The following is a 22,227-nucleotide window of genomic DNA, read 5'->3' as shown; positions in this document are numbered from 1 at the left end:
AAACTGTTGGGTGTGCCTATCAGACACCGATCTTGCAAGACCATCATTAAAAGTCTCACTTTCGCTGTTCTCCGGGTCTCTTGAGTCCATTCTTTGGGACAGGTAAGTTTATTTCTCACACTCAAGAAATCATCTTTCACTACCCCAACGTTCTCTCTCCAAAAACTGACTTGAATCCAACCAGAATAAGTGTCAATCCAACCTTGTATTTACATTTGTCTACTATAAGAAGCCCCGAATTTCTAGTCAACTGTCTTTTCAGACACTGTACTCCATCAAGTCCCATTTGTCCTCTTTTCTCATTATTCCCAACTCTCAACACTTTTCCTGTATGCCTTCATAATGGAATTCATAATTCATTAACAACCAACCCCTCTTTTATCTTCAGCCACTTCCGTGAACACGTCCTAACATTCTGAGTCTAACAGAAACCAGGATCTATCTAGAGGACTTTGCAGCCCTCTCAACATTTCCCCGGCTACAGCCTCTTACCAGTGGGTCTGAAAATGGAACAGATGGCCGGCCTCCCTGTTGTTCATTACCTTCAGACCCTTCTCCCTCCTCCACAAACTCTAGTTTTGAATTTCCTGCCATGAGATTATATATAACTCACCACATGTCACTTTGTTGACCTCTACCAAACACAGGCTCCTCTCTGCAGCGCGATTATCCTTTTCTATTTTTTAAATTCTTGCATTTTTAACTACACCCACACAGATGAGCCTTGTTTACTTACCCTTGCCTGGACTTTTCCCCTCTCATGGCTCATTTCCAACATGTTGATGGGTTGTTTTCCCCAGCCCTCTTCCCCCACCTGCTGCTCCATTTCTCTGCCCTAATTTACTGAGAAACTCTTGAACTATGTTGTCTACACTGTCTCCCATTCTTCTCCCCTCCTTCTAGGTTGCCCTCACTCCAATCCAGCTACCGGCCAGCACAAAAACTGCTCCCTACACATTCACGAAGGACTATGTCACTCATTGCAAGGCTCAATTCTTTGTTTTTGGCCCCATAGCGGCTATCACCACCTTTACGAACGTAGTCACGCACAACGCGACGCAGTCATATGTATCACGTACATACAGTCACATTTAAATAGTCCATTAGGGTCACACACAGCGCCCGTCATCGTCGTGTGCGCGTACACGCGTGCGTACACACACACACACACACACACACACACACACACGAGAAGCTCCCGTCGCGGCCCCGCTCCTGCATCAATTTCGCTCTCGCATCCACGGCTCCCATCGCGATCGCTCGCCCCCACGCTCCCTGGCCGGCAAAGTCACCAACTCCAAAGACATTAGCACCTCACTCCCCTCAGCCCCGGCCTCGGGCCCTGCGGAGTCATTCGGCTTCTGTGTGTCAGAGTCACTCACCCGGCCCTACGGTCCCTTGATGGTGGAAGGTTCCGCGATCTCCCTATCATCCCTAAAGGCACAGAGCGCTGACAGGAAATTGCCCGGGGAACGGTGCACTCTGGGAAATGTAGTTCAGAGCCTGGGCCGCCTTTAATTGACTGGGACACCGCGGTCACCATTAACGAACCCTGGATTTGAGACCTATCCCCTCGCTGGGCAAAGACATCGCCCACACACCGCTCACATCTGCGGCCGAGAACTTCCAGAATCCCAGCCCGCGTTTAGGAGGCTTCAGCGGAGGCCTGCAGGCTGCCCTACCTCTGCAAACGGCGCCCAGCCCTGGGAACAGGACAGTAAGCCCAGGCCATCTTAGGCTGGAAGTAACCTTGGCCCCGAGGGCCTCTGGGAAATGTAGTCTAGAGCCTGGAACACTGCAGAAATGCCCCCGGGGGATGATGCGATTATTTTCAGCAGGAGCTCGCTGCGTGGGCCTCTGACCCATGTGGTGTGGCGGGAAAGGCCTACAAGACAGTGCCAAGCAAGTGGCTTGTCTGTCCCGTCTCTGCCCGAGCCTCGGCCCAGCTGGGTGGACACCTCTTATCCCACAAGGACCAGCCTGGGATAGAACGAAGGGGAAACGGTCCGTGGGACACAGCTACATGCGCAGCCCTACAGGGGTACCCTGCCTGGGAATCCATGAGAACCCCTCCTAATACCGTATTCCCATCCTCCAATCGCCCTTAAAGTGTTTGGTTTCAATTAATGTTTATAGTCACATTAGTATTGTTTTGTAAATTCTATTCATGCCATTTTTTTTGCTGAAGTACACATTTGCCAGTTTTTATTTGCTTCTCTTTTAGATGTACATCATTTAGATCTACAGCTAAACTTTCTGACAGAGGAGTAATTTTTTTCAGTACTTTCAAACTCATCAGATAATTAAAATAGTTTTCTTCTTTGTTTTTATTGTGAAACAGAAAATACTTGAAGTGCATAAAATGTGTAAGTTCAGTATAACTCCACACAAGTGTTGGTATCTCAAGAACAAATGTGATCATTTCTTTTTCTTTTTCTTTTTTTTTTTTTTTGAGACAAGGTCTGGCTTTGTCACCCAGGCTGGAGTACAGTGGCACGATCTAGGCTCACTGCAACCTCTGCCTCCCTGGCTCAAGTGATGCTCCCACCTCAGCCTCCAGAATAGCTGGGACTACAGGTGTGTGCCATCACACTCAGCTAATTTTTAGAGAGACGGGGTCTCACCATGTTGGCCAGGCTGGTCTCGAACTCCTGGGCTCAAGTGATCCTCCCATGTAGGCCTCACAAAGTACTGGGATTACAGGCGTGAGCCACTGCACCCAGCCTGTGTGATCATTTCTGATACCCAGCTCCAGTTCCAGCTGACCTTTAGGGTATTAATATCTTGGCTCTTTAATAGTTTTAATCTCTCAGCTGGACACGGTGGCTCATGCCTGCAATCCCAGCACTTTGGGAGGCCGAGACGGGTGGATCACCTGAGGTCAGGAGTTGGAGACCAGCCTGGCCAACATGGTAAAACCCTGTCTCTACTAATAATACAAAAATTAACTAGGCGTGGTGGTGCATGCCTGTAATCCCAGCTACTCTAGAGGCTGAGGCAGGAGAATCGCTTGAACCTGGGAGGCAGGGGTTGCAGTGAGCTGTTGCACTCCTGCCTGGGTGACAAGAATGAAACTCCATCTCAAACAAAGAAAAAAAAAAAGTTTTAATCTTACTATGAAATGTATATAAATGCAATCAAATCGTACAAATTTTGTCGTGATTAGTTTTTAAACTCCTAACTGGATTAACTGAAAACCCCATAGTAAAGGCCTTACAGAAAGAAAGGTATGCCCATCCAGCCATCAAGTCATTTTCCTGTTACTACTGGCAGGGGACCCCAAGACCAACCCCTACATCCCCAAGCTTTGATGATTCACTGGGAGGCTCACAGTGAAATGATACAAAAGAAAATCAGTAAAGAGAAAAGCACATGGGGCAAAGTCCAGAGGAAACCAGGTGCACACTGCGAAGGGTTCTTTCCCAGTAGATTTACATGGGATTTATTTGTTCCCCAGCAGTGAGTTGTGACAATACATGTGAGATGTTTCCCAGCAGGGAAGTTCATTACAGACTCAGTGCGCTATGTTTTTATTGGGGGCTACTCACATAGGCAGTCTGTGCCTAAGACACAACAGAATTTCAGATTCCCAGAAGGAAAGCAGGTGTTTAGCATAAACCATACTGTTTGTACAAAGGTTTAGGCATAGTAAGCCACTTATCAGGAAGGTGGGAACCAATCTGAAATTCAAGTTCTAGATGCACGCCAAAGACTAACCTCATATCAGGCCTTTCTAAAGATAAGTAGTCTCGGGCCTGCTATATTAATTAATTTCTGCTCACTACTGTCCTAAAGATGTATAGTTTTCAACAACAACATCAAATTACAAGACACATGAAAAGGCAAGAAAAGTCATGACACTCTCAAGACATAAAAGCAAAAAGCACTCACGCCTGTAATCCCAGCACTTTGGGAGGCCGAGGCGGGTGGATCACAAGGTCAGGAGATCGAGACCACGGTGAAACCCTGTCTCTATTTAAAAAAAAAATACAAAAAATTAGCCGGGCGAGGTCGCAGGCGCCTATAGTCCCAGCTACTCAGAAGGCTGAGGCAGGAGAATGGCGTGAACCCGGGAGGCGGAGCTTGCAGTGAGCCGAGATCGCACCACTGCACTCCAGCCTGGGGGACAGAGCGAGACTCCATCTCAAAAAAAAAAAAGCAAAAAGCAAAAACAAACAGAGGTAGACTCAGATAGGATTTCCCCAGGCGTTTGAGGCTGCAGTGAACTGTGATTGCACCACTGCACTCTAGCCTGGGCAACAAAGCAAGACCGTATCTCAAAAATTAAAAGAAAAGAAAACGAAAAGATATGATGTAGATGTTGGAACTATCTAAAAAGGAATTTAAAATAACTATTATTAATATTTTCAAAGCTTTACCATGATGTTTTTCAACCAGAGGTGATTTTGTTCTCCAGGAGATATATGGCAGAGTATGGAGAAGTTTTTGGTAGTCATAACTGGAGAGGTGCAATTTGCATTTAGAGGACAGAGGTCAGGGATGCTACTAAATACACTACAAGCACAGGATAGCTTGCCACAACAAAGAATTATCCAGTCCCAAATCATGGTCCAAGGTTGAGATGCCCTAAGTAATCAAGACAGTGTGTTTTGGTGAAGGATAGAAAGATGGATTAATGGAAGCAACAGGCTGGGCGTGGTGGCTCACGCATGTAATCCCAGCACTGTGGGATTAGTTCACCATTTGTGGACAGTAAATACTTACATAGACTCTGTGTTTTAATTACATTTCCTTAGATTCTGTATTAGTCTATTTGGCACTCATTCATCAAGAGGCCAATTATATTAACTATATTTTCTTATTTTCTGTATTCTTGATGCTCTGGCATTTGGCGACCTTACAAAAAAACAGGGAGAGGCTGCTCCTCTTGGGCTAATTCCTAAAGATAATCACAATTTTCCAGTGATCACAGCTTACATATGCAAACCAACCAATCCTGAGTCTATACCTCTCTGATACTGTGATGTAATAAGAAATATATATTTTGGTCTTCATCCATATCCATGGTTCTTGGCTCATGCATCCTAAAGCCCTTGTAGTTTCCTAAACAGAGTATTTTCTGTTAAAACACTTGTTCTTAGCCAGGTTCGGTGGCTCACACCTGTAATCCCAGCACTTTGAGAGGCCAAGGCGAGCAGATCACGAGGTCAGGAGTTCGAGACCAGCCTGGCCAACATGGTGAAACCCTGTCTCTACTAAAAATACAAAAATTAGCTGGGTGTGGTGACGCACATCTGTAATCCCAGCTACTCAGGGGGCTGAGGCAGAATTGCTTGAACCTTGGAGGCAGTGGTAGAAGTGAGCTGAGATTGCACCGCTGCACTCCAGCCTGGGCAACAGAGTAAGACTCTGTCTTGGGAAGAAACAAAACAAAAGAAAAACACTTGTTCTTTTGTCCTTGGTTATGTTCTGAATGTGTCCCCAAAATTCATATATTGAAACTTAATTGCCAAGGTGTTAGATTAAGAAGTGGAGCCCTTCACGCCTGTAATCCCAGCACTTTGGGAGGCCAAGGTGGGCGGATCACCTGAGGTCAGGAGTTTGAGACCAGCCTGGCCAACAGGGTGAAACCCCATCTCTACTAAAAATACAAAAATTAGCCAGGCTTGGTGGCATGTGCCTGTAATCCCAGCTACTCTGGTGACTGAGACAGGGGAATCACTTGAACCGGGGAGGTGGACGTTGCAGTGAGCCAAGATCACGCCATTGTACTCCAGCCTGGGTGACAGAGAGAGACTCTGTCTCAAAAAAAAAAAAGAAGTGGAGTCCTTAGGAGGTGATTAGATTATGAGGGAAGAGCCTACATAGATGGAATTTGTGCTTTAAAAAAAAGGATTGAGGAGGCCCGGTGAGGTGGCTCACGCCTGTAATCCTAGCACTTTGGAAGGCTGAGAAGGGCACATCACAAGGTCAGGAGATGGAGACCATCCTGGCTAACACAGTGAAACCCCGTCTCTACTAAAAATACAAAAACTTAGCCGGGCGTGGTGGTGGGCGCCTGTAGTTCCAGCTACTCAGGAGGCTGAGGCAGGAGAATGGCGTGAACCCGAGAGGCAGAGCTTGCAGTGAGCCGAGATTGCGCCACTGCACTCCAGTCTGGGCGACAGAGCCAGATTCCGTCTCAAAAAAAAAAAAAAAAAAAATGGATTGAGAGAATGAGTCCAGCCCTTCAGTACCTTCTGACAAGTGGGGACACAGCATTCCTCCCCTCTGGAGGATGCAGCAACAAGGTCCTATCTTGGAAGCAGAGATCAGACCTAGCAGACACCAATCCTGCTGGCATCTCGAACTTCCCAACCTCCAAAACTGTGGGAAATAATTTTCCGTTATTTACAAATTACTTAGTCTCAGGTATTTTGCTATAGAAGTACTAAGGGACTAAGACACTTCAGTTCCTGAAATAGCACCAGAGTAATAAATGTGAAAGATGTCTTTATTGTTCATAACCAACCCCTTTCAACCACAAGTGAGTTAATGAGGTGATGTTGGGAAAGCCCCTACATAACCACAGGATAGGGCAACCAAACATGTGATGAGAAGGTTGGAAAGTTCTGCCCTGCCCCGTGACTTCTGGGGAAAGGAAAAGAGTTGAAGGTTGAACTCATCACCAATTGCTGCTGATTTAATTAATCATGCCATTTAATTAATGAAGCCTCCATAAAAACACAAAGGGCTGGGCCGGGTGCGGTGGCTCAAGCCTGTAATCCCAGCACTTTGGGAGGCCGAGACGGGCGGATCACGAGGTCAGGAGATCGAGACCATCCTGGCTAACACGGTGAAACCCCGTCTCTACTAAAAAAATACAAAAAAACTAGCCGGGCATGGTGGCAGCGCCTGTAGTCCCAGCTACTCGGGAGGCTGAGGCAGGAGAATGGCGTGAACCCGGGAGGCGGAACTTGCAGTGAGCTGAGATCCGGCCACTGCACTTCAGCCTGGGTGACAGAGCAAGACTCCGTCTCAAAAAAAAAAAAAAACAACACAAAGGGCTGTGTTCAAACAGCTTATTTCCCAGACCTCCCACAGGCATTTTATTTTTTCTGTTCTTTAGGAGACATTGGTGGGGTAAACACACAAAAATGTGACTGCCTCATTCAACCAAGAGTCTTAGCCACAATTAAAAGATGTTCAGACGGAGCTGCACAGGAATGTGATGCTGGAGAACTAGAGCAACAGAGCCACATTAGGTATAGATCGCTTCCCTGTATAGTGCAAATTTTGTTGTTTTTGTTTTTTGGGTCTTTGTTTGTTTTGTTTTAAGGAGCGGAGAGTTTAATAGGCAAGAAGGAAGGGAGAAGACAGTAGGAAGAAGTTCCCCCATACAGAGATGGGGTGTGGGGGTGGGGGGACTGCGATCTCAGTTCACAGTAACCTCTGCCTCCCAGGTTCAAGCCATTCTCCTGCATCAGCCTCCCTAGCAGCTGGGATTACAGGCGCACACCACCATGCCCGGCTAATTTTGTATTTTTAGTAGAGACGGGATTTCGCCATATTGGCCAGGCTGGTCTCGAACTCCTGGTCTCAAGTGATCCACCCGCCTCGGTTTCCCAAAGTGCTGGGATTACAGGCGTAAGCCACTGCACTCATGCTGTTTTTTTTTTCCTTTTTCTTTTTTTTTTTTTTGTAGGGAGTATGCTGTTCAGGCTGGTCTCAAACTTCTGGGCTCAAGTGATCCTCCTGCCTCAGCCTTCCAAAGTGCTTGGGGTCACTAGGCATGAACCACCATGCCCGGCCTTTCCTGCCATTGTTAAAAGCTTCAGGATTAGATTTTACGTCAGCATTTCCTGTTGTAAATGCTGTAATTTACTTCCCACCATCATATTTCAGCAACCTCTACCACCTCCCAAAGTTTCTAGCTTAAAAAGTTATTGATTTCCTCCTAGTTCCCCTTTCTGTCAGTTTTTTAATTTTATATTTGTTTTCAAATGAGTCATCACATTGATTTTAAAAATTTGAACAAGATTATAGTGAAAAAAGGAAGTTTCCCTTTCACAATTTATCTTCCCCATATGCATAATGACGGGTTTTTTTTTTAAAACTACTTTGAGTACTCATACTGATTTTGTTTTCTAGTTCAGAAGAAATGTCTGAATGTTAAATGTTTACATAGAAATGCTATTTTATTATATCAATAATGGAGCTTCCCCCCTTTGAAATTGCTGCTCCAGGAAGATACAACCTTATCACAATTTAAAGAGAAAATGAGACTTGGAGGTTCAGATTCCTCCACAGTCACAGTATCAGCTCTCCATGCAGTGACCCACATTTAGGTGATTACACACATTCACACACAGATCCATACACGATCTTGCCCCCAACCTCCACACACTCCATATGACCTCCCCACCCGCAAAGGTGCACACATCTTGACCTCACCTTTCTCACACATGCACCAATTTTACTGGCACGCAGTTTCTTTCACTCAACTACCCAGACACCCCTCATCTCACCAGCACAAGCAGTCCACCGCAGTCTTACACACACTCGAGCCTTCCTTTGCCCAGTCTCGCATGCGTGACTGGGATCGCGGATTTGTCCCCTTCCGATTCCCCATCCTGGTTCGGTCTCAGACGCTCAGGTCCCATATTGGAGTGCACTCTCCCAGCTCCTCCACACGCTACGCAGCTGCCCGCCTCAAGAGCGTCTGCATGCTTCCAGCATTAAGTGGAATTCCGAGCAGCCTCCGGGGCACAGTTAGTCTAGTCACTGCGGCCAGACTCCCGCCTCAGGACCCAGAGGACGCAGCCCACTTTGGCTGGGCCCATCCAGTCTCCGGCGAGGCTTGGACTACGTTTCCCAGGAGACTTTGCGGTCCAGTATGTCTCCCGGGGAGGGGCGGAAGCCCGGGAGCCGCCCTCTGAGGCTGGGCGGGGTGAAAGAAAACTTACTCCAGAGGAGTTAAACAGGCAAGAAGGACTTGGTTAAAGACTATTGCAATAGTCAACTTCCAATACAACAGTAGCTGGAGATTTATAACTAACGGGCTGGGTGAAGGAGTTAAAGCATGGTAAATTACTAAGAGGAACTCAAGTATCAAGGGTGGGAGGATTGTTGCTAAACTGGCTTAGCTGGATTCTTGCTGATTCGCAGGCTATGGAGGAGGTCTGGCCAAACAAAAAGGGCTCAGAGGAGCCTGACTAAAGCTTGGTCTAGGGAGTCCTTGTCAGGTGAGACTCCCGGAAGGCTCCGATGGGCAGCTCACCTCAAATATTTAGTTTTGTTGGTGCCAGATTCCGCGCCACGGGAATCGGGATGGCTGGGCTGTGTAGCTTTCGGCAACCTGTCGCTTTCTGGACTACACTTCCCAGAAGCCTCTAGGCTCAGGGCTCTCTCCCGCGATAACTAGATTGTCTCTTGAGGAGTGGGCGGGATCTTCCCGCGGGTTTGGGTTGGCGGCCTTGGGGCTTTGTGAGATAGATGGGGTCGACTTGTTTGGATTCCAGTGGAGTGGAGCTGACCCTACCCGAACAGGCGTAAGTGAGGCTGCTCGGAGCCTGGGGCGAGAGGAACTCCCGACCTGTGTGGGCTGCGTAGGGAGCAGGCTAAGGAGCGATTTTGAGGAGTGTGTACGGTTGTGACTGGGGGTGTCTCTATGGTGGGCGTGTGGCTGTGCGACCGTGTATGGAACTGTGAGGGCGGGGAGGACTTTTTGTTTCTGTTTGTGCGGGTGTGAGTGGAGTTTAGTTGTGACCGGGTTGGACACTGTGTTTGCGAGTGTGAGGTTCCTGGACCGCGGTTGTGACTGTGTGTCCCCTTTGCGTATGTGTTTGTTACCATTTGCGGAACTGTGTATATGCGTTAATTGTGAGGTTTGTGGCTGCTTCCATGTGTGTGTGCGCGCGCGCGCGTATTGGTGATATTGTTGATGTAGGGTGCGTGTGACTTTGTTGTCATTGCGACCCCAAGGCGTATGTCACTGGGAGTTTGAGTGAGAGATGTCCACGGACTCTGCAGTTGTGTCCGTGTCTGCCCCCGTGGTGTGTGTGAGTGTGTGATTGTGTGACCATGTGCAACCTGTTGTGTTTAGGTTTGGGGTGCCTGTGACGTTTATGTCCCCATGGTGTGAGTGAGTGAGTTTGTGTGACTATGTGTCTATATAGCCAATGTAGGTATGGGGAGTCTCTGTCTTTGTGACTTCAGCCACTGGAGACCTCTGTGAGCTCAGAAACAGATTCTGCCCAGAACGGCATTGACCCTGCCCGGATTGAGCAGGACGTCCTAGACTTCTTTGACTTTACTCTGTAGGTGGTGGGGAGTAAGGTAGCCAAGATAACTTCTGACATAGTCAAACCGGATCTCTCTCAGAAGAACCTGATGTTTCCTGACTCCTTTCTCCTTCCTCAGCTCTGCCCTGCTTGGATAGAGACCTCCGGAGAGGAGTAAAGAATGACTGTTGAACATCCTCAAGGCATCTGCAAGGTAGCTTGTCCTTTCCTCTTGTTTCCTGAAATCCCTTTTTCTTTATCAGGACATAGTTGCTTTCCTTCTCTTGAAAATTCTTGCTTATCAGATGACCTGATCCCTGGAATTTCCCTTTTGAGAAAATGTGGTGTCTTCAAACCCCACCTCCAACACCTGATTTTCTCTTACTGATTTGTCAGACAATTTTAATTTTTCTTTTTTTTTCCTCTCTCTTTCTTTTATTTATTTATTTATTTATTTATTTATTTATTTGAGACAGAATCTGGCTCTGTCGCCCAGGCTGGAATGCAGTGGCGCGATCTTGGCTCACTACAGCTTCCACCTCCCGGACTCAAGCAATTCTCTTGTCTCAGCCTCCCGAGTAGCTGGAATTACAGGCATATGCCACCAAGCCCGGCTAATTTTTCTATTTTTAGTAGAGACAGGGTTTCACCTTGTTGCCCAGGCTGGTCTTGCACTCCTGGGCACGATCTATCCGCCTGCCTAAGCCTCCCAAAGTGCTGGGATTACAGGTGTGAGCCACCGCACTCGGTTTTAATTTTTCTCTATGCTATCTTTTTAAAAAATGTGATTTCTTTCAGATTATAAAAGTAAAACATGATTGTTTTAAATAATTTCAAAAGTACAGAAATCCCTGATGTAGAAAATTTATATATGTACATAAAACATAATTGAATTCATGCAGCATTTGCCATTTTATATCCTACATTTTCACATAAAATTAAATATTTTCCCACATAGTATATTTTGAAAATATTTTTAGAGATCCATAACATTTATTTGAATGCCAACAGCTTTTTTCTTCAAATTCGGTAGAGAAATGGGACCCACTCGTGCAGTTTAATAAGTAAAACACCCACTTGTTCAGCTTAACAAGTAAAATACAGGCCGGGCGTGGTGGCTCAAGCCTGTAATCCCAGCATTTTGGGAGGCCGAGACGGGCGGATCACGAGGTCAGGAGATCGAGACCATCCTGGCTAACACGGTGAAACCCCGTCTCTACTAAAAAATACAAAAAACTAGCCGGGCGAGGTGGCGGGCGTCTGTAGTCCCAGCTACTTGGGAGGCTGAGGCAGGAGAATGGCGTGAACCCGGGAGGCGGAGCTTGCAGTGAGCCGAGATCCGGTCACTGCACTCCAGCCTGGGCGACAGAGCAAGACTCCGTCTCAAAAAAAACAAAAAACAAAAAAACAAGTAAAATACCAACTTGTGCAGTTTAACAAGTAATTATAAAGATCCATGTAAGGGGTACCCAGATCAATAACTAGAATACCTCCATCACTGAAGAAGCCTCTACTCTACTCTTCCACAGTCACAAACAACACTGTGCTTCTGTGATGATAACCACTGTGGTCATTTCTTTGCCCTTCATTAGAGCTTTAGTACCTATGAATTAATCCCAAAGGCATAGAAGTGCAATTTTTGTTTGTTTTCTAACTTTGTATGAATAGACATTCTTTTGTTTCTTTTTTTCACAAAAGACCATAATAAAAGTGACAGTTAATTTTTTTTTTTTTTTTTTTGTGAGATAGGGTCTTGCCCTGTCACCCAGGCTGGAATGCAGTGGCGAGATCTCGGCTCATTGCAATCTCTGCCTCTTGGGTTCATGCGATTCTCCTCACTCAGCCTCCAGAGTAGCTGGGATTACAGGCACGTATCACCACACCCGGCTAACTTGTGTATTTTCAGTAGGGACTGGGTTTCGCCATGTTGGCCAGGCTGGTCTCGAACTCCTGACCTCCGGTGATCCACCCTCCTCAGCCTCCCAAAATGCTGGGATTATAGGCAAGAGCCACTACACCCAGCTAACAGTTCATTTTTTATTGCTATATGTATACTATCCCATTATATGGACATACTATAATTTACTTACCTTCTACTCTTTTTTGTTTGTTTTTGAGACGGATTCTCGCTCTGTTGCCCAGGCTGGAGTGCAATGGCACGATCTTGGCTCACTGCAACCTCCGCATCCCGAGTTCAAGTGATTCTCCTGCCTCAGCTTCCCAAGTAGCTGGGATTACAGGTGTGTATCACCAGTCCTGGCTAATTTTTGTATTTTTAGTAAAGATGTGGTTTCACCATGTTGGCCAGGCTGGTCTTGAACTCCTGACCTCAGGTGATCCGCCTGCCTCAGCATCCCAAAGTGCTGAGATTACAGGCATGAGCCACTGTCCCTGGCCTTATCCTTCTACTCTTGATGGACATTTATCTTGTCATTTTTGGCTACTATAGGCAGTGTGACTATGATCATTTTGTGTGCATATTTTAGTACACATTTGCTTGCATTTCTGTAGGGTATATACCTAGTGATTAAATTGCTAATAGTGGCTGGACACGGTGGCTCATGCCTGTAATCCCAGCACTCTGGGGGGCCAAGGCAGGCAGATCATGAGGTCAAGAGATCGAGGCCATCCTGGCCAACATGGTGAAACCCCATCTCTACTAAAAATACAAAAGTTAGCTGGGCATGGTGGCGTGCATCTGTAGTCCCAGCTACTCGGGAGGCTGTGGAGAATCGCTTCAACCCTGGAGGCAGAGGTTGCAGTGAGCCGAGATCATGCCGCTGTCCTCCAGCCTGGCAACAGAGTGAGACTCCATCTCAAAAAAAAAAAAAAAAATGCTGATAGGTAGGGTTTGTACATCTTCAGTTTTACCAAACATTGCCAAACTGTTCTCTAAAGATACTGTACTTTTGCCAGCAGTTTACAAGAGTTTTCTTAGCTCCACCTCCATGCTAGCCCTTGGCATCATAAAACTCTTAAATGTTTGCCAATCTGGTGGGTGTCTAATTTATATTTAATTTAAATTTCCTTTATTACTAATCAAGTTGAGCACTGATTCTTGGCCATTTGAATATCCCCCCACCTTTTTTTTTGAGACTGAGTCTCTATTGCCCAGGCTGGAGTGCAGTTGAATGTCCCCTTTTATAAGATGTTGTTCAAATATTTGACCAATTTTTAATTGGGTTGTTTTTCTCTGATTTGCAGCAGTTGTACATATGTGTATATATCTTCTGTAAATTAATCTTTTTTTTCAGTTGTATGTGTGATAAGTATTTTCGCCTGCTCTGGTTTGGCTTTTCACTCTATGTGGTACCTTTTGACAAACAGAAGTTTTGGGTTTCATTTTAATAATATCATTTCCTATGGTTAGTCTTGTTTAAGAAATTTTTGTCTACCTTAAGGTAATGAAGATTTTCTTTGGTGTTAAAGACAAAAACTTGCTTGACTGCCTTCCTTCCTTCCCTCCTTCCTTCCTTCCTTCCTTCCTTCCTTCCTTCCCTCCTTCCTTCCTTCCTTCCTTCCTTCCTTCCTTCCTTTCCTTCCTTTCCTTCCTTTCCTTCCTTCCCTTCCTTTCCTTCCTTTTTTTTGACATAGAGTTTAGCTCTTGTTGCCCAGGCTGGAGTGCAGTGGCCTATCTCCGCTTACCGCAACTCTGCCTCCTGGGTTCAAGCGATTGTCCTGCCTCAGCCTCCCGAGTAGCTGGCATTACAGGCATGCACCACCACGCCTGGCTAATTTTGTATTTTTAGTAGAGACAGGGTTTCTCCATGTTGGTCAGACTGGTCTGGAACTCCTGACCTCAGGTGATCTGCCTACCTCAGCCTTCCAAAGTGCTGGGATTACAGGCGTGAGCCACCGCACCCAGCCAAGCCGAAAACTTTCTGGATTTTGGCTTTAACGTTTAGGTCTTTACACCACCTGGAATTTTTGTAGGGTAGGATTCAATTTCATTTTTCCCCCAGGTGTGTATTCAGTTATTATGGTATCATTTATTGGAAAGTTAATATTTTCTGCACTGATATGCAGCGCCATTTTAGTAAAAAAATCAAGTAAACATGTATGTCTATGTCTATTTCTGGATTCTGTTCCGCTGGTCTATTTGTTACTCCTCACAGTAATACCATACTGTCTTACTCACTGTAACTTTGTATTTGGAGCAAGTACACTCACCTTCTTTTTCCTCAAGAGTGTCTAGGCTGTTTGTATTTCTTTGCATTTTCATGTCAATTTTTGAATTAGCTTGGTTGCACCCAAACGTCTCTTGGAATTTTGATGAAATTGCATTGTATGTATAATTTTATGAGTAGAAATTTGGAAACTCTTCTACACTTGATCTTAACCAAAAGGCCAAGAGACAATGGGGCACTCTTCTAATAACATGAGCCTCTCAGTTGATGTAGGTCTTAGTGTTTCTCAGCAAGGTCTTGCTTATCTCCTATAAATAGTTCTAGGCAAGTAGGAATCACATAATTCATTGTACAGAGTATTCCTTTGGCATTGACTGTCTGGAATCTGAGCAGTTCAGATAATGATCAATCATCATTTTAGCCTGGGTTTTTTTTTGTTTTTTTTTTTTTTTTATTGAGCACCTATCTCCTCCTCCCTGTCCTTGTCCTCCTCCTCCTCCTGCTCCTGCTCTTCCTCCTCCTCGGAAAGCAGCTTTATTAGAAAGACTGAAATGTGTGGTAACTTGAACAGCTAGGTTGTACAAGAAAGGAATTGAAAATTCCCTTTCTGATGTCTTCCAAAACTTGAATTTCATTTAAATGCACCTTGTTCTTTCCTCAGACCTCTAACTTCACCCTGGAGTTGAGCAGAAACATAGCTTGCCTTTTCCCTCAAATCAATCTTGGACTCCAGACAAAGGGTTGGACCTTTGAGCCAATAAGCAGGTTACTGGTAACAGTACCTGAGGAAAGACAAAGCTGTGGGTGAGACGTTCTTTATATACGGTATCCTCCCACTCCTATCTTCTCCAGCTCTTTATGTATTAATATATTTTTAATATTTTCTTTTATTCTTGGACTCCTCAAATACATTTTTGGAAGTGGGGCATATGAAAATTAGGTATAGATTTACATATAATGTAGATATTTATTGCCTAATATTTTTGTGTTGGTAACATCTGGTACAATCAAGCCTGCTTTTTATGGTATCTTTTACTCTCTTCACTTGCCACGTTTCTTTTTTTTTTTTTTTTTTTTTGAGATAGAGTCTCACTCTGTTGCCCAGGCTGGAGTGCAGTGGTGCGATCTCGGGTCACTGCAAGCTCTGCCTCCTGGGTTCGCCATTCTCTTGCCTCAGCCTCCGGAGTAGCTGAGACTACAGGTGCCCACCACCACGCCCGGCTAATTTTTTGTATTTTTAGTAGAGATGGGGTTTCACTGTGTTAGGCAGGATGGTCTCGATCTCCTGACTTCATGATCCGCCCGCCTCGGCCTCCCAAAGCGAATTACAGAGTGAGCCACCGCGCCTGGCCTTTTTTTTTTTTTTTAACGGAGTTTCACTCTTGTTGCCCAGGCTGGAGTGCAATGGTGTGATCGCGGCTCACCACAACCTCTGCCTCCCGTTCAAGTGATTTTCCTGCCTCAGCCTCCCGAGTAGCTGAGATTACAGGCATGTGCCACCATGCCTGGCTAATTTTGTATTTTTAGTAGAGACAGGGATTCTCCATGTTGGTCAGGGTGGTCTCGAACTCCTGACCTCAGGTGATCCACCCAGCTCGGCCTCACAAAGTGCTGAGATTACAGGTGTGAGCCACGGCACCCGGCCCACGTTTCTTTTTTAACTACCCTTTTCTCTTCCTCACCTCTCACCTCCACTGTGCTATATGAGGTAATTTCTGTCTCTACATCTTTGCCATCTTTTCTTACCAACTCTTTAGTTCACATATTGTCTTCATTGGGAAAAAAATCATCTCAGATTATTTTACCCATACTAGTCTTACCTCTCTGTAATACGGCATAAAGAACGTGATCTTAAGTATCAGAAAAATGTGGCATCTGATTTCACCTATACCACTTGTGAGTTGTTTAACCTGTGAAGAAGAGATAATAATTTTCTCTCAATGTTGTCAACATTGAAATAATTTATGTGCACAACACTTGATACACATCAGGTGTTGAGTAAATGTTATTTCCCTTCTTTTCATTCTTGGGACCTCTATAGCAATTACAATAGAAAGCATTTAACTAAATAGCTTTGGTTTTTCCCAAAATATCTTATATGTAAGTTTTGCTCCCTACCTACATTGTAAATCATTTAGAACAGGATTTTGACTTTCAGTTCTCTTATATGTAACTTTTCAATCCATTTTAAATTTGTTTTGCTTTGATTTGGGGATCTATATTCAGTTTTTTCTCATTTACCTAGTCTTATTCCCATATCATTTATTCAGTGATAACTTACTTGCTTTTCCCTTACTTTGTACTGCCTACTTGGTGATATTATAAATAGTGATATTCAAATAGTTATATATTTGAGTTTTTTTTCCAGTTTTGATTTATGTCTCTCTGCTTCTTCCTGCACCATGTTTATATTTTCTTTCAAAAACCTTTGAATACATGATAAATGTGTCACTTCTTAAGAGTGCTCTATTTGGCCAGGCCAGTGGCTCATGCCTATAATCCCAGAATATTGAGAGGCCAAGGCAGGTGCATCACCTGAGGTCAGGAGTTCGAGACCAGCCTGGACAACATGGTGAAATCCCATTTCTACTAAAAATACAAAAATTAGCCAGGGCATGGTGGCAGGTACCTGTAATTCCAACAACTCGGGAGGCAGGAGAATCGCTGGAACCCGGGAGGCAGAGGCTGTAGTGAGCCAAGATCGTGCCACTGCACTCCAGCCTGGGTGACAGAATGAGACTCTGTCTCCAAAAAAGCAATAAAAACAAAAAAGATTGCTGTGTTCTTTATTTTCATTTCTAAATTTGTTTCCTTATTACGACAAATTTAGAAAACAGTAGGATAAAGAAAAAACAAAGGTCATCTGTAATCCTATCAATTAGATGTAGCTACCATCAAATTGTTATAGCAAATACTTAGAATTTTTTTTTAATATGATCATTGTGTAGCTATTGATCTGTGTAACCTGTGTTTATTATGCCAAAATACATATAAACAGCTGTCCATGTTAACATTTATCTTTATCATGAATTGTAATGGCCTCATAGAGTTATTTCACCAAGTCTTTTTTGTTGAATATAGTTTGCTTACAAATTATTGCCTTTCTAAATAACCATCTACTTTGGCCAAATGCTAGTGCTTGTTTTTTTCCTTTTCAGTAGAATTATAATTATATACATAATTAATGAATATATTTTTCTTATAAAAATAATTTATATATTATAGAGGGGCTCAAGTCTTGTGCAGCCACAGTCCCCAATCCGAGGTATCTACCCAAACGTAGCCACTGTTATTGGTTAATTATTCATTTTGTTAACCTTTATTCTATGCATTTAAGTACATACATATATACATACATGTACATTTCACTAAAAAGTGAAATTATAGGAATAATAGCATATGTGTATTTTATTTTATTTTATTTTATTTATTTTTGAGATGGAGTTTTGTTCTTGTTGCCCAGGCTGGAGTGCAATGGCACAATCTCGGCTCACCACAACCTCTGCCTCCAGGGCTCAAGCAATTTTCCTGCCTCAGCCTCCCTAGTGTCTGGGATTATAGGCATGTGTCACCACATCCCGCTAATTTTGTATTTTCAGTAGAGACAGGGTTTCTCCATGTTGGTCAGGCTGGTCCCAAACTCCCGACCCCAGGTGATCCACCTGCCTTGGCCTCCCAAAGTGCTGCGATTACAGGCGTGAGCCCGGCTGAGTATATGTATTTTAAACGTCAGTAAATACTTCCAAATTAAATTTCAAATTGGCTTGATCACTTCACAGTACACTCAGTTGTCTCTAACAGAATCAGCTTTTCTAACTGCCAGTTAGGTCACTTATTGCTGCAAAAGGTACAAAATAGCGCTTAGAACGAATAATGATTTCATTTCATTTCAGCCAGCTATTCTTTTTTTGTTTGTTTGCTTGAGACTAAGTTTTGCTGTTGTCACCCAGGCTGGAGTTTAATGGCATGATCTCTGCTCACTGCAACCTCCACTTCCTGGGTTCAAGCAATTCTTCCTCAGCCTCCCAAGTAGCTGAGATTACAGGTGCCTGGCACAATGCCCAGCTAATTTTTTTTGTATATTTAACGGAGATGGGGTTTCACCATGTTGTCCAGGCTGGTCTCCAACTCCTGACCTCAGGTGATTCGCCCACCTAGGCCTCCCAAAGGGCTGGGATTATAGGCATGAGCCACGTCTGGCCTAAGCTAGCTATTCTTTTTTTTTTTTTGAGACGGAGTCTTGCTCTGTCGCCCAGGCTGGAGTGTAGTGGTCGGATCTAAGCTCACTGCAAGCTCCGCCTCCCGGGTTCACGCCATTCTCCTGCCTCAGCCTCCCGAGTAGCTGGGACTACAGGCCCCCGCCACCTAGCCTGGCTAGTTTTTTGTATTTTTAGTACAGACGGGGTTTCACCGTGTTAGCCAGGATGGTCTCCATCTCCTGACCTCGTGATCCACCTGTCTCGGCCTCCCAAAGTGCTGGGATTACAGGCTTGAGCCACCGCGCCTGGCCTAAGCTAGCTATTCTTAACCTTGGTTGCTAACCTCTGGTCCCACTCTCAGCAATTCTGATTTAATTGGTCTGGGGTATGGCCTGAGCATCACCATTTTTCTCATTATCATTTTATGACTAATCAAGCAAAGCAGTGGGAATGAAGAAGGAACAAAGAAATCTGTAACTGGTTGTGATCAATTAGTTGTAAACACCACTTGCACTTGGACTAGCCAACCCCAATTTGTAAAAGGTCACCAGATGTCTCTAATGCACTACCGCAATTGAGAACTGATGAATTCAATGCACAGAAGCTGATAGAAAACATTAAAATTTCATTTGATGCGGAATGGGTTCAAACTTTGGAATATTTAAAAAACTACCCAAGAGGCCGGGTGCAGTGGCTCACGCCCGTAATCCCAGTGCTTTGGGAGGAAGGTGGGCGGATCACCTGAGGTCGGAAGTTCGAGACCAGCCTGGCCAACATGGTGAAACCCTGTCTCTACCAAAAATACAAAAATTAGCTGGGTGTGGTGGTGGGCACCTATAGTCCCAGCTACTTGGGAGGCTGAGGCAGGAGACCCCTTGAACCTGGGAGGTAGAGGTTGCAGGGAGCCAAGATCGTACCAGTGCACTCCAGCTTAGGCTGTCTCAAAAAAAAAAAAAAAAAAAAATCAAGTAAGATGCTGTCTCAAAAAATAAAAATCAAAATAAAAAATAAAAAGCTACCCAAGTGATTCTAATGTACACTCACGAATGAGAATCGCTGAGTTAGACAGTCGTGATTCATTTTATGGAGCTGAGCACAGTAACTGTGGAAGAAAAATCAAAGTCATGTATCAAGAAAGTGGCAGAAGGAGTAGTTTTGGTGGAGGCAGTCAACAATATCTGCCATACCTGTGCACTTGCTAGCAATTTATTGTATGAAAATACACTGGTCATCTTAGCCGTGTCTTGGGGGAGAGAAAACCTAAAGTATATGGTACATACACATACCACGTTTAATCAGCAGTCTTCTTTTTAAAAACAAAAAAAAACTTTCAAAAGCTTTGGGTTTTGTAAATCGTAAATTTTTTTGCATTTTTTTTTTTTTTTTACAGAGTGAGTTGCTCAGGCTGGAGTATAGGAGTGCAGTGGCAAGATCTCAGCTCACTGCAGCTTCTGCCTCCCAGTTTCAAGTGATTCTCCTGCCTCAGCCTCTTGAGTAGCTGAGATTACAGGCACACACTGCCACACCCAGCTAATATTTGTATTTTCAGTAGAGATGGGGTTTTGCCTTGTTGGCCAGGCTGGTCTCGAACTCCTGACCTCAAGTGATCCTCCTGCCTCGGCCTCCCAAAGTGCTGGGATTATAGGCGTGAGGCACTGCACCCAGCCTTTTATGTTTTATTTTTATCTTCACCAGTTCTTTTGCTTTTTTTAATGTTGAGATTCTTTTGTTGTCATATTGAATTCAAATCTGTTTTATATTATTTTTATACAAGCATTTAATTCTATCAGTTACTTTTTATCTGGTAATTTCTTGATGTCCAGTTTTTGATATGTATCTTGCTCTTGTTTCCCTCATTTTTAGGCTATTTGTGTTTCCATTTAGTTTCATATTTAACATGAGAATTATTTAGGGATATGTTTGTTAACTTTAAAATTTTTATTAAATTTGAAACTTATAGAAGTTACAAGAATAGCATAAAGTATTCCTGCATACTAGTTACTCGCATTCACCAGTTGTTACCTTTTGCCTATTTGCATTATCATTCTCATATGAAATTATTTTCTTCTCTCTCTCTCTCCTTCTGTCTCTACACACACACACACACCCACCCACACACACTCCACACACATTTTATCTGTACCGTTTAAGACTAAGTTGCAGATATTTTGCCCCTTTATTTCCTAACAGCAAGAATATTCTCTTACATAACCCACAGTACAGTTATTAAAATTTTAACATTTATATGATACTCTAATCCATATTTAAAATTTTTGACTCATCCCAGTAATGTTCTTTATAACAAACTACCCTACCCTCTCCCCTCATCTATCCAGGATCCACTTTAAAATCACACTTTAAATTTATTATGTCTCTCTAGTCTTCTTTAATCTGGAAGAGTTGCTCCCTCTTTGTCTTTCGTGATCTTGGCATTTTTGAAGAGGAGAAGCCAGTTATTTTGTAAAAAGTCCCTTAATTTGGGTTTGTCTTATGGTTTATCATGCTTACATTCAGGCTATGAATTTTGTGGCAGGAATAGCATAAAGGTAATATCGTATCCTTCTTGCTGCATCATCTTGGGAGATTCATGATGTTGACTTATTCCATTTCTGGAGCTGTTAACTTTGATAATTTGTTAAGGTGATATCTACCATGTTTCTCCACTGTAATATTGACAGTTGTCTATTTGTAATTAATAGATAATTTGTGGAGATATACTTTGTAACTGTATAAATAACTGGTCACCAAACTTTTCCCCACTAGTTTAACATCCACCCATTGATAATTATTCCTGGGTCTGTTATTAGTAAGATGTAATAGTAATAATGGGAGGGTTTTTTTTGTTTAATTTCTATCGCCATTATTTTGTCTGTATTAATTAGTTGGCATTCTGCTATAAAGAAGAGCTTTCCCTTCTCTCCTACTTATTCATTTGTTTATGTCAATATGAATTCATAGATGTTTACTTTCCTCAATGGGTTATAATCTGTTATTTATTTTTATACTCAAATTGTCCCAGATTTGGCCAACAGGAACGCATCCCAGCTGGCTTCTGTGTTCCTTTGACTTGTCTTCATTATTCTTTGAGCATTTCCTTACTTCCTGGAATGACAAGATGTTCCAGGCTCGTTCCTAAATACTGTCTTAGCTCCAGCCTGGAATGAATCGTTTCTCTAAAGAGCTCTGGTTCCTTGGAATGTGAATATTTGGAAACCAAGATCTAGATGATGGGACTGCAGTGTTCATTCTTGTCACAATGTGTTCCATATTTGTATCTTCCTTCTGTAGGACTTAGAAACTTGGCTTCCATTATCCTCATTATATTTACGAATTTGTTCAAGTCTAGAATTTATAAATACAGAATGTGAGTATGCTAACCTCTACTATAGTAAAAATCAAGCATACTAAGTAGGGTTCAGTATTTGCTTATAGTTCTCTTTATCTTTTTGTCTGTATTTATTTATTTATTTTTAAGACGGAGTCTTACTGTTTCTCCAGGCTGAAGTACAGTGGCACAATCTTGGCTCACTGCAACCTCCGCTTCCTGGGTTCAAGCGATCCTCTTGCCTCAGCCTTCTGAGTAGCAGGGACTACAGGCATGCATCACCATGCCAAGCTAATTTTTTGTAGTTTTAGTAGAGACGGGTTTTCAGCATGTTGTCCAGGATGGTCTTGATC

At 43.7% G+C, this 22,227-nt stretch overlaps 1 protein-coding gene and 1 long non-coding RNA gene across 6 annotated transcripts in view; one reads left to right on the top strand and one right to left on the bottom strand.

Moving 5' to 3' along the window:
- Positions 1-9,310, bottom strand: part of ZNF790 (zinc finger protein 790) — a 28,504-nt gene extending 19,194 nt beyond the window's left edge. Inside the window, exon 1 of one of the 5 annotated variants that reach the window (XM_011984770.1) lies at positions 9,221-9,310. The gene's annotated coding sequence lies outside the window, so the exon portion shown is untranslated. Of the gene's footprint in view, positions 1-736; positions 1,138-1,382; positions 1,436-8,528; positions 8,842-9,220 lie in introns of those variants that run through there. The other 4 variants (XM_011984769.1, XM_011984768.1, XM_011984772.1 and 1 more) reach the window with 4 other exon arrangements.
- Positions 9,311-9,410: 100 nt separating this feature from the next.
- The window catches only part of LOC105543034, a 45,657-nt gene continuing 32,840 nt past the window's right edge, over positions 9,411-22,227 (top strand). The window contains exons 1-2 of the long non-coding RNA XR_001006565.1: positions 9,411-9,491; positions 10,363-10,437. This is a non-coding gene — a long non-coding RNA (uncharacterized LOC105543034). The remainder of the gene's footprint in view (positions 9,492-10,362; positions 10,438-22,227) is intronic.

The sequence above is a fragment of the Mandrillus leucophaeus genome, unplaced genomic scaffold (genome assembly GCF_000951045.1).
Source record: "Mandrillus leucophaeus isolate KB7577 unplaced genomic scaffold, Mleu.le_1.0 Scaffold274, whole genome shotgun sequence".
NCBI classification, from domain to species: Eukaryota; Metazoa; Chordata; class Mammalia; order Primates; family Cercopithecidae; genus Mandrillus; species Mandrillus leucophaeus.
The sequence above is the reverse complement of the archived record's forward strand: the minus strand, read 5'-3'. Positions and strand labels throughout refer to the sequence as shown.